Consider the following 13,734-nt stretch of genomic DNA (forward strand, 5'->3'; position numbering starts at 1 on the left):
GGAGGAGCTGGCTCAGGCTCTCAGTAGATCGGTGAGCGGCTGAGCCAGGTGCCATTTCAGGCTTCTGGGCGGACGCCAACCATATGGTCGGGTTCTTTCCTGATCCTGGACCAGCTGAGTGACGTCACAAACTGCACTCCTGTGATCTGTAGGAAAAGTATAGCCAAAAAAGCTTTGGGCATATTTCTTCTTTAAATCATACCCATCCTGAACATTACTTCAGCTAAGTTGCCATACCCTGTATAGCAGTGGTCCTCAACTCCGGTCCTCGGGGCCCACTAACAGGCCAGATTTTAAGTATTTAAAAACAGAAAAAATACTGCACTTTAGGAGAAGCAGCGAACACCTGAAACAATAGTACAAGTTCCAAATAAAATAATAAAAACAGAATGGTGTAGCGCTAAATTATGAATGACAAAAACCTATACTGAATCAAAGTATGATGTTAACATATAACAGTTCAAAAAATGAACACTGAAGTCTACAAAGGAAGGTATTGGCTGAAACAGATTCCCAGGAAAGGAAAAGCTCCAAACAAATGAAGAAAGGTGAAGATCAGGTGTGCCCAGGAGTAGAAATGAATCCACCAGACAATATAGTGAGAGATGGCTCTTTACCAAATAGCTCTTGCCACTAGATTATAGGTGGCTGAACGCTCATATGAAAGAGGGATCCTTCAATGTAATGGAATGGCCAGGCAGGAGCATAGGTCACTCTCTCCGGGGACAACCAATCATAGGTCACAGAGATATCCAGTGTATAACCATGGAAATAAAAAGGGGAAACACTCCCATAGTGCATTACCAATGTATAACTTTAATAAATAAAATGGGATGCACTCACATGTAAAAACGTTGTATGTCAGCAGAACAAACAATGACATGCAGCCGCAGCGTTCCTGCAGAACATTCCTCCTCGGATCGTGGGTCACCCGGCAATATGGTGGAGAGCTAACGCTGATGATCCATCTAAACACCAGGGACCAATACGAACTCTCGCGCCGTCAGGATAAACCACTACATGTTTCGTGATAACTCACGTCCTCTGGGGGTTGGTCCTAGGCGGCGCTGTGCGAGGTCAGGGGTTTAAAGCGGAGTTCCAGCCATTTACTCACCTGTCCAACGGTCCAGCGATGCGGCCGCCGGAAGCCTCGATCCTCTCCCTCGGCGCCGGCATCACTGCTGTGGTCACCCGGCTGTTACAGTTTGCGGCTTCACAGCCGGGTACCCACTGCGCATGCGCGAGTCGCGCTGCGCGCCGTGATTGGCCGGCAATCTTCTGGGACCTCTGACGTGTCCCAGAAGATTGCAGGGAGGGAGGGGGAGAGGAGAACTTCCGCTCAGGGCGCCGCGGCGCTCCGAGCGGAAGTGGGAGCGGGTACCTGTCAAAACTAGGTACCCGCTCCCCCCCCCAAAAAATGACATGCCAAATGTGGCATGTCGGGGGGTCAGGACTCCCTAAAGCGGAAGTTCCACTTTTGGGTGGAACTCCGCTTTAAATAGGCTAAACCGCCATATGTGATACTGGCAGTTTGCCCATAAACCACCCGAAATGAGGAAAAACAGGAACAAAAATACTCGGGGACAATAAAAATATAAATATATAAATAAACTTCCATAAGATCACTACCTGCTGCTAAATGCATCCATATGGTCACGCAAACGGGACCAGGGAGAATTAAGAAGTCATGACAACATACCAATAGATAAGCAGCAAAGATGATAGTGAAGGAGTCACAATTATTAAAATTTTTTAAAAAGGTGAACAGATCCAAAAGGATTGATACCCTCTAAAATGAATGTGAAAACGGACCTACCTGAAGGTAAGACCCTGGAGGAATGTATAGGCAATCGGACGCTGCGACATCACAAATATTGGGACAAACATAAAAAATACATACAATAAACGACAAAAGGTATATAAATAAATAAAAAAAACGCAGAAAAAATAATAAAAACGCAGAAAAAATAAATAAAAAACTACAGAAATAAATCAAGCATTATTAATAAAACAATTGATGTCCCAGTCGATGTTTAAACCGAACGGAGCGAAAGAACGCATGTCAAACATCCAACGGGTCTCAAGATTTTAAGTATTACCTTTGGAGAGATTCAGACTAGAGTACTGCAATCACTGAGCAGCAAATGAGATCACCTGTGATGTAATTTAGTTATCTTGCAAACCTGCCCTGTTAGTGGGCCCCGAGGACCGGAGTTGAGGACCACTGCTGTAGAATTTGAGTTTTCATTTAAGGCTGTGGCAAAGAAAAGATCATGTTTGGTAGAACCAGCTAGATCAAGGCTGCAGATTGCAATAGCTAAATTACTGTTCAGATCTAATGAATGCAATATCTCATTATAGCTCCTTTTCATTCATAAAATGTATTGCAGGGCTCCCCAATGGTGATGCACACTGCTGTGTGAAGGGGTCTTTGTTAGTTTCTGAATTCTGCATTCATTTGTTTACCCCTGCTGTATAGGGTGCTGTATTCCTAGCACCAGTCTGTAAGCACCTTCAAAATCCCAGAAATTAAAAAGCATTACATTTGCAATTCAGATTAATTGTAAGATATTTTACCTGCCTTGTATGATACATAACACGACCGGCAATAATAGTGGTACCACGGGATTTTTCTAAAAATTATTTAGGCATTTAGGCTTGCTTGTGAGCTCAAGGGATGGCAGCGTGAGACAGAATTGTGTACAACCTTTGATCTCCTGATTGACTGGTACGGAATGCTGAGACTTGTAGTTCCACACCATGTTGAGAAATCAGATAAGTGTGATGGTTTTCTTTTTTAAGGATCAAGAGCTACATTGAGTATATGGTACAGTGCTAGAGAGCCAACCCGAACTGTGCTTGTGTAAAAGCTGAAATATTCCGTATAACTGATTAGAACTGAGCAGGCTTATAAGAGATTTTCATAATTATGACAGTGCAGTTCTAATACTCAAATCTGAGGTCTATGTATGGCAATCTTTGCATAGTTGCATAGAGTATGACCAACTTGGACCAATATAAGTACATACGTTCCATACCTGTGAGATCCCTGTAGAAGCTGGAAATCTTTGTAGTAGTCACTGCTACTGAAGTGATTGCCACTAGCTTCCAGTTCCCTTTTTGAGCGGCTGCAGTTCTGCTTACTGAACACAGGAGGTCGCTTGCTTGGCATGGAAAAATGAAGCTGTGCCTCTCCACCTTATCCATTCAGAGAACTGTTTGCATTCATTGGTAAAATGTAAAGTGAAAAATGGCGCTTGTGCCGAGCAAGCAACCTCCTGTGTTCACAGAGCAGCTACTTGGCACAAGACCACAAAGCTAATGGAGATCACTGGAGTAGCGGTGCCTGCTACAAGGATTTCCAGCTTCCACAGGTATGGTATAAACATACATGTTGCCAGGGTTTTTTTTTCTCAGAAAATGGGTGCAGGAACTCAACCACGGTCCACCCAAAAACCCCTCCCCCCACACACACACCCTCAAAGCCGCATCAAATAGTGCAATTCGACCACAGCCACTAACAGTGGAAGGGTCTTAAAGGGGTATTGAGTGCAGAGTTCAGGGGTGCGCTATGTGCAGAGTTCGAGAATGCATTATGTACAGAGTGCAGAGTTCAGTTATTCACTGAATACAGAGTGCAGAGTTCAGGGGTGCACTATGTGCAGAGTTCAGGGGTGCGCTATGTGCAGAGTTCAGGGGTGCGCTATGTGCAGAGTTCAGGGGTGCGCTATGTGCAGAGTACAGGGGTGCGCTATGTGCAGAGTTCAGGGGTGCGCTATGTGCAGAGTTCAGGGGTGCGCTATGTGCAGAGTTCAGGGGTGCGCTATGTGCAGAGTTTAGGGGCGCGCTATGTGCAGAGTTTGACAATGCATTATGTACAGAGTTCAGTGATTCGCTGAATACGGATTGCAGAGTTCAGGGGTGCGCAACGCATAGAGTGAAGAGTTCAGTCTTCTTCCATAGCTGCTTACCTCTACATTCCCTAACCACATCTCACTTTCATACCTCTTCAGCTATGACCTCTGCATGCAACCCCCCCCCCCCCCCCCCACTGTCCCTATATTCCCTCCTTAAATGCTCCACCATCATCCACCTTACTTTTGTTGTTGCGTTAAGCTGAAGCACCTGGCCAGCTCTAGTACTTCCCTGCACACTGTAGGTGGCTCCACCTATCTCACTTGCAGGGAGATCATCCAGTGGGGGTGTTGGCATCCTCACTTCACCCCAGGCACCTGCATCTCCCTTGTCCCCATCCTGCACTTAGTGGGAGCCAATCAGGAGATTAGATATTTGGGAGACAAGCTGTCACTTGTAAACAAAAAGCTGGATTTCTGTATTTACAAGTGATAGTGGTGAGCGGGGAGCAGAGGGCCTGAGTTCCACCAAGTTCCCGCTGAAAAAAAAGCCCTGCATGTTACCATATATGGAATTCATCTTTAATTTTACAATGCAAATTTGGAAGTTTACCTTCGGAACATGTTACATGTTTCACCCATATTTAGGGTGGAACATGTAACATGTTCCAGCTCCTGTATCCTCTCCCCCCAATCTACCCCATGACAGCGGGAGGGGGATCTTCTCCCCACACCTGCTGCAAAAAGATTTGCATGTATTCTCTTTTTACGAAAGGTGAACTTATCCTTTAAGCCTAATTGTTAATGGTTTTCCTAAAACACATTGGGGTGGATTTATTAAAATTTATTGAATTTTGCAAGTACAGTTGCTCCAGAGCTTAGTAAATGAGATGAAGCTTCACTTTGCAAAGAATACCCAATCACATGCAAGGGGAAAAAAAAGTAATTTTGGCTTTGCACTTGATTGGATAAGCTCTGAAGCAACCTCTCTTTCAGAATACTTTTAAAGTGCACAGTCCAGAGGCGTAACTAGAACCTTCAGGGCCCCGGTACAAGAAACCATAAGGGGCCCCCGGACCCCTGGCCGGGGACCTTCTCTTCAAGCCTAGGGCTCTTTCCACTGATCCTGGAGCCCTTTTCTCTCGTTGTGGTGCCCTTTATTACAGTCCCGCAACGGGACCCTTTCACAAGTTCTGCAGTTGGCCCCCTTCCTGCCATCTTGGGGCCTCCCCACAAGTTTTTAAGGTAAATTGTGTAATAATTGTAAATATAATTTAAAGTTTTGGTTCGCAGAGGAATAAACCTTATCAACTTAGAGGATACCCTTGCTGTTCAGATACTAAATCTAAATTCAGCTTAGAAAAGACAATAGTCAAGCACACCCAAATGCGCACACTCTGTGGCTTTCTATGTTTATTTTTTTTTTAATTTGTTATAATGATGGCAATTATTTTTAATGCTGAAATACATTCACTATATTGCATCCATTTAACTTTCTGGCACTCAGTGACAAAAGTGTTAGTGATGGGCATTCTGAGCAGATGGGTACACTTTTTTTTTTTTTTTTTTTTTTTTTTTTTTTTAGTGTCATGTAAAAAAGTGTGCACAGATATAACTGCAGTTAATTTTTTTAAAACTGGAGAGTGCAAAATCTGGTGCAGCTGTGCATGGTAGCCAATCAGCTTCTAACTTTAGCTTGTTCACTTTAACCACTTCAGCCCCGGAATGTTTTTCCCTCTTAATGGCCCGGCCATTTTTTTGCGATATGGCAATGCACTACTTTAACTGATAATTGCACGGTCATGCGACACTGTACCCTAATAAAATTCATGTTCTTTTTTCCCACAAATAGAGCTTTCTTTTGGTGGTATTTGATCACCTCTACAGTTTTTTTATTTTTTGCGCTATAAACAAAAAAAGAGTGACAATTTTGAAAAAAAAAAATATATTTTTTACTTTCTGCTATAAAACATATCCAATAAAAAAAATGTAAAAAATCCAATCTCTTTATCAATTTAGGTCAATATGTATTCTGCTACATATTTTTGGTAAAAAGAAAATCCCAATAAGCGTATATTAATTGGTTTGCGTGAAAGTTATCGCGTCTACAAACTATGGAATATTTTTATGGCATTTTTTTTTCTACTGGTATTGGTTTAGATCAGCGATTTTTAGCGGGACTGTGACATTGCAGCGGACAAAGCGGACACCTGACATTTTTTTGGGAACCAGTGGCGTTATTACAGTGATCAGTGCTAGAAATATGCACTGTTACTGTACTAATGACACTGGCAAGGAAGGGGTTAACATCAGTGGCAATCAAAGGGTTAACCGTTTGCCTAGCTGGTGCTCGCTAACTGTGTGGGGGTTTCTCTGACTGGATAAAGACAGAGATCTGTGTTCCTGCTTAACAGGAACACAAGATCTCTATCTTCTCCCCTGTCAGAACAGCGATCTGCCTTGTTTACATAGGCAGATAATCGTTCTGCCTCTCTAGGGAACAATCGTGGTTGGCCGGCGGACTTTGGGTCCACCAGACCTGCTGATTGGCATCCCCAGTGTCCAGTCATCGTGCAATCGTGCCTCTGGCAGAGCGTGCGCCCCCCAGTGTCTATTGCACTAAATGACGTACGGGTACATCGTTTCGCGCAATAGAGCTGACCTGCCACAGTAAAAGTGCAGTCGGCTAGAGGTTAAGCTTTGACAAAAAAAACCTGGAAGCTGATTGGCTACCATGCACAGCTGCACCAGGTTTTGCACTCGCAAGTTTTAGTAAATCAGCCCCAAGGCTTTTAGTTAAGGGTCCTTCACATGGGCGTATGTGTATTTTCTGCATGAACACAGATTCTTGTTGGCAGAGCTAGCAGAAAATCCTGCAGAAAATAAGCATCTAAAGTACTCACGTTTAGATGTGTACAGTTCTTCTTTCATTCAAATGAAAGGCCGCACATTTACGCGCGTCCGCATTTAGACGCCTTCATGCACATTAATTTTGCAGATCTGTGCGGACCTGAACGCAGATCTTCCCACTTTTTTTCTGCACAGCTGACACTACGCATCTAAACGCAGCGTTTTTTCTGCTTGCGTGAAGGAACCCTAAATGAGTTTTGACTATTGAATAGGAAGTGTATAAAAGTCCTGCCAGAAATAAAGTATTTTTATTGGTTTTTCTGCACGTTCATTTTGATAAAGTGTATTGAAGGAGGATAGCTCAGAACGAACAGGATGTATTTAGTCTGATTGTAGTTCACCCTGCATCTGCCCTGTTAGGTGATTCATTTTTCTACATCAGGTTCAGTGCCTTTCTGTAGATTCCTCCTCTTATTATTATTCTGTATCATTGCCAGCTACAAGGTTAGTGGAATGTGAGGTCAGTGAGGGATGTGGAGTGCTGCGTAGCAATGTAAAATTTGGTGATAGACTGTGTTGTGTTTTTTTAGAGTAAAACAATCTGTCAAAGATTTGATAGTAAGCATAACTTAAAAAGATACTTTAAAAGCAGTCAGTATGAGTAACAATGCTGCCCTCTAGTGTTCATAACCAATAATGTGCTCTGGAATAGCAAATAGAGGTTTTCCATAAAAAATGTCAGATACATTATTATTTTTTTCTACATTCTTTTAAATAAATGCTTGTAAGTTTGTGCAGTCTGTAGAAAACCATCTACTTTCTGAATTGTACGGGTCTGATTGCTTTGAGCATTTCTGTTCAAAAAACATGGTTTGCCGCCATTAACACTTCCGTAGTTAGTCCCGGTTCACACTTATGTGATGCGGGAACCCTGCGAATCTACTGCGGGTTTCCGCATCGCATTCCCAGCACAGACAGTTCACACTGCCATATGCGAATCGCTGGGGGTGTCAATTCAAACTTAACGACACCCCCAGATTAGTTCACATATCGCAGTGCGATCGGACATGAATCGGATCGCATAGGTGTGAACCATCATGAGATCTGATTCTGCTGCGGACCCAGGGTCCTGTGCGTGTTTGTGCCGAATCAGATGCGAATTCAGCTATACTATCTGTATGGCTGAATTTGCATCGCACAGGCATCGCATGTGATTTTCAGAGCAGTGCGCTCCAAATCACGTGTCTGCCATCGCAGATGTGTGAACCGAGCCTGAGTCCTGCTAAATTAAACCAAGAAAAGTCTATTCTTTTGAACAATATGACATATATAGTGTGCTATTTCATAGTGGGAAAGTTAGCCAGAAAGGCAAAGGTTCAGAATTTAGTGATTTTAAAGGGAATTTAAGGTCACTGAATTACATATTTCTCAAAAAATGCAAGCATGGCTTATAATAAAAAACATTTTTGAGCTCCTATGGAAGTTTCTAGGAATTTTTTTTTTTCTTAAAGGCTGCAAAGTGTCATTTATTGATTGCAGTTTGATTCAATTTTGAAAAACTTCCAGCTCAGCAGATCACCAGCACATTGCCATATAAGTGCATTACCAAATATACCTTTAGCCACACTGCCCTCTAGTGGTCATATTATATAATGCACCCTGAGCTGACTGGTGGTCATCAGTGGCCACTAAAGCTTTATAATGCTAATTTAGAGCAAAATGTGTTTCTCTTCTTTTGTTTTTAATTCAGTGAGTAATATACCAGTTTACAACTGTTATTCTAATTACAGTGCCATTCATTGTGACTGCCCAATGCATGACCACCATTGTGGGTGTTGGGAAAAAAATGGTTAGCAGTCCGTTTTATAATAAACGTGCTGCTTTAATACACTGCAATTTACTGTAGGAGTGTTAATGGGCCTTTAAAGTGAATCTATGCCCAAACTATGCATACTGAAGCATTTACATATTCTGAACAAACAGACCTATTTTATTGTGGAATTCTCCCAGTTTAGCAGATCATGGATGTATTGCATTTTATACATCCCCACCTGTGAGAAGCCTGACTGTCTGAAGATATTGTGGTACTAAAAGTCTCAGCATACACTGCTAACACCTGGAACCTGAAGCAGTGTATATGATTTGGCCCAGTTAGCAAAGTTTTCCCATTTTTGATGGCTTTATTTTATTTGCTCTTTTTTTTTTTTTTTCTTTTTTACTGGTTGAGTTTTTGTAAATATTGTAGCTGTGACAGGCTGTAGCAAGTTCTAAAATGTACATTTTATTTTATAAATTAGATTGTATCAGCTATGTTAATATTGAAGCATTGTAAAATGTCACAATGTCTTCATACCTGTACAATAAAACAAGGTTTTTCTTACTTTTGTCGAGCAATTATTTCTGTTAAAACTGCAGGTTATGTGTTTTAAAATTAACAACACTGAAGTGGAAAATACTAAAAAAAACAGGAAAGCTGTGCTCAGACAATGTAGAGGTATCCTCTTGCTGACCTCCTCCTGAAAATGCTATTTATCTGACTGTTTCTGGCTTCAAAATTCAAAAGGTTGATTTAAGGGGCACTCACTTGCAAAGTAAATTTTAATAAATGAGGTGAAGCTGTGTTCAATTTGAACAGCCAATCATGTGCCAGCAAAAATCTTTTTTATCTCATTTACCATGCAAACTATTGGGCATTGATAGTGAACACAGGTTTACCTTATTTATCAACAAGGATAGTCTTTCCTTATCCTTTTGAGCAGGAGTGGTAAAAACACGTCAAGGAATGTTGGTTTCCAGGTGGAGACATTGCTGTATGCAGTTATTTTTTTTTTTTTGATAACTAATAAACACAGAATTGGGAGCTGATACATTTTATCATATTTCTGATGGGAAGTGGAGACAGGCTACAGTGGCCAGCAGGGGAGGACTGGGCCAGGGGTCAGGGGGGGGGGCAATTGCCCCCTGGGCCGCTCTGATGCCCCGTTAAAAAGGCTGCACCGCTTCTGCCACAGACATGCCTAAAGGATTCCTGGTGAAGAGAAGTAAAAAGTCCCCACCACTGACCTACTGAGTGCAGGTTGAAGACAAGGACAGAGCGCAGGCCAGCCCCCCCAGCATGGATAGTGTAAACTGTGTCTGAGCAGAGGCCGATTCCATGCCCCACTGGAGACTCCTTTGCCCCGGCCAGCCCCAACCTAGCTGTCCCAGCTCCCCCCAACCTCCCCCTGCTGGCCACAATGGGAACCCAGATTTAGCTGGTAACTAAAGTATCTGGAGCAGGGCTTCAGCTTGGAATGGAAGTCAGGAGGAGGATGGGAAGAGGGAGAGTGGGAGGGGTTGTGAGGGAAAGTGGGAGGGGGGCCGAGTCGCTGCACCATGGGCCTCTGGCTTGTATTTGCCCCCTGGGCCAAAAGTTGCCAGTCTGCCCCTGGTGGCCGGCACCCAGATTGGCCATGTACAGGAGGGGTGAGTCTTGAGCAGAGCTGTAGATTTGGGTATGTTCCTGTGCATATTTTTGGGTTGCTTACAGAAAATGGGGTTGATTTATTAAAGATATAGCAGCTTGCCAACCACAATACATATATATATGTTGCGGTTTGCAAGTGGTTTACCGGGGTTATGGCCATAAGCCACAACCCCGGCTTTTTTCAGCCAGTGGCTGGCCTTCTCATGAAAACACTCCCGAGTCCCGTCTTGCCGCTCACTGGTGTTTATAGGGCTTGAAGGAAGAGATGAAAGATCCCTGGTGCTGCACATCCACAGAGTTCTATGGTGGTATGAGAGACGCAGACTCAGCCTGGCCACGCCCCCAATGTGTTTCGCTCCGCCCCCCAGAGCTTAGTCAAGTGGATGAAGATCCCATGCATGTGGGGAGTATAAAAGCATCATTGGAAGTCACTCAGGATGTATAAAGGGCTGGCAGGTCTGTATGATTGATCGTTCAAGCTGTGAGGGAGGAATAATGAGGTGAGAGGGTGAAAGGTGAACTAGAATCAGAAAAAGGGGATGTGAAGGGAATCAAAGTGAGAAAAAAAATAGGGATCGGTGTGGAAAAAAAAAAAAAGTAAAGTAGTGTATATGTGTATAAAGTAATAATGATAGATGGTGAAAGATAAAGGAAAAGTGAGAAATAAGACAATGAGATAATGAATTAATGAATACCGTTCTCACCGGTATGCCCGAGAAACAAAATGGTGCAGCCGGCTGGTCACAGATGTGGAAAAAGACCAGATCATCCTTGATCACCTCTATGGCCTTGGAGGACCGGAGTAACATCATAACATCACTTTTGGACCAGGGTGAAAGTAAAGAAAAATATATTTTTTTTAAAGCAAAAGATCAAAAGATATGTTTTTTTTTTCATCCTTTGCTTTTATAGGTAACTGAGAGATTTGGGGTCTTTTTGACCCCAGATCTCTCCATAAAGAGAACCTGTAATCCTTATTTCTATTACATGGGATTTTTACATTCCTTGTAATAGGAATAAAAGTGATAAAAAATAGAAAAAAAGGAAAGAGACAGTGTAAAAATAAAATAAATAAGAAAAAAAAATTGAAAGCGCCCCTATCCCTTTGTGTTGCGTGCAGAAGCGAACAGATCGTAGGTCACGCACGCATATGTAAACTGTGTCTGCACCACACATGTAAGGTATCGCCGCAAACGTTACCGTGAGAGCAATCATTCTAACACTAGACCTTCTCTGCAACTCTAAACAGGTAACCTGTAAAAATTGTTAAAGCGTCGCCTACGGAAATTTTTAAGTACCATCATTTGTTCCCATTCCACCAGCGTGCAAACATTTATATTTCAATGTTTTTATTGAAAAGTTCTGGTATTGACAGAAATATAATTTAAACAAAAGCCATTTCTCGGGTTGTCTCCATGTCAAAAACACAAATACATAAATAATGATCAAACAAGAATAACATGGTCCATGAACAAAAAAGGGACATACAGTAGTCATGGGATGTTCTCAGATTAGAAACTCCATCAGACAAAATGTCAGGACTGGAAGGGGAATAGTGGATAAGGAGTAATGGGGGGAACCTTTGTACCAATTCCTGAGAATGTCATCAATGAACCGCACCTAATAATGCTCTAAAGACAACCATAGAAAAAAAGAAAAAGAGGAAAAAAGAATAAAAAAAAAGGTCAGCCCGGAGCTTATTAGGGAACCCTTATGTAACGGATCCACGGGTCTCATATTTTATCAAACTTTTTAGAGTTACTATGAAGTATATGAGCGAGTTTGCACAATTTTAAAGCGTGTTAAACATGTTAGGTATCTATTTACTGGATGTAACATTCATCTTTCATATTTTACATTAAATTGGGGTATACATTGTGGTGTTTTTTTTTTTTTAAATTCAATAAAGTGTATTTTTTCCCCCAAAAAAATGTGTTTAAAAAAACACTGCTGCGCAAATACCGTGTGACATCAAAGATTGCAATGATTGCCATTTTATTCCTTAGGATCTCTGCTAAATAATTACATAATGCTTGGGGTTGTGAGTAATTCTCTAGAAAAAAATACTGATTTACACTTGTAATATTTAGTGAACAATATCAGTTCTAGAGACGGTTAGCACTTCCACATCCCAGTAATCAATATAAACCAAAAATCATTAAGAGAATATATAATAAATCTCAGAAAAATTGGACTTTTCAGGAGGTGTTACCATCATGAGCTGAGCACAAAACACCCGTAGTTAAATTGTACAAATTTTTATTAACCTCTTAACTACCACCCGCCGCAGTTTGACTGCGGCAGGCAGCCTCTCCTGTGCGAACCGACGTAGCTGTATGTCGGTCGAGCGCCTGCAGCTAGGGGACTCCGATGCACGGGGCTGGCGGTTCCGATTGCCGCCGGCCACCCGCGATCACTCCCCGGTGAGAGAGAAGGACGGCAGCTGTTGTAAACACAGCTGACCATTCTTCTCTCTGGAATGATCACAGAGCACCTGTGATCCTTTTATATAGTGCAAATTTTCAGCACTGATTACTGTAGTAATGTCACTGGTCCCCTCAAAAGTGTCAAAAATGTCAGGGGTCCGATCTGTCCACCGCAATGTCGCAGTCCCGCTAAAAAATCGCCACCATTACTAATATTGTTTTTTTTTTCAGAATTGTTGCTCTTTTTTTATTTATAGTGCAAAAAATAAAAGTCGCAGAGGTGATCAAATACCACCAAAAGAAATCTCTATTTGTGGGAAAAAAAGGGCATCAATTTTATTTAGGTACCGTGTTGCACGACTGCAAAATTGTCCATTCAAATAATGCAGTGTCGAATCACAAAAAATGGCCTGGTCATTAAAGAGGAAGTAAACTCCTCAAAAAATGTTTTATGTTTTTCTTCCCTGCAAAGTAAATGCATAATGTGCTAATATGCATCGCATACTAGCACATTATGTGACACTTACCTCCAACGAAGCCCGTGTTGTCCCCGCTGCTGGCCGCATCCATATTCACCCGTCTTCTTCCAGGTCTGCGGACTCCGGCAGTATTACTGGCCGGAGCCGCGTGACGTCACTCCCGCGCATGCACGCAGGAGCCCCCGGTGACGGCACAGGCAGCCGTTTCTTCAGAGTGCATACGCCGATGACGTCATTGGCTGCATGCACTGATATCTACTAAACGGTGCACGTTTAGTAGATATTTAAAGCACCTATAGGTAAGCCTTAATATAGGCTTACCTATAGGTAAAAGTCTTTAAAGTGGGTTTACAACCACTTTAAAGGGGCAAATACTTCCGGTCCAGAAGTGGTTAATATTCTAATTCATAAAAACATCATTGCTAAAACTAGACAATGATACAGTTAAGACAGTGGAGTCCAATATAAACATAATATGATGTGTAGATGTGGTCTAACATGTTTCGCAGAAATTGCTTCTTCAGGGCACCTGATTTCTCATCTACAACAAAGAGGTCATATTCTGTTTTAAACAGTCTCCCAATGGCATGACGCAGTCACAGCCTGATAGTGACCAACTGACAACCAGTGAACACCGGAGTCAGGTCTGAGGGCTATCG

The sequence above is a fragment of the Pelophylax lessonae genome, assembly GCF_965119305.1.
Source record: "Pelophylax lessonae genome assembly, chromosome: 8".
Taxonomy (NCBI): domain Eukaryota; kingdom Metazoa; phylum Chordata; class Amphibia; order Anura; family Ranidae; genus Pelophylax; species Pelophylax lessonae.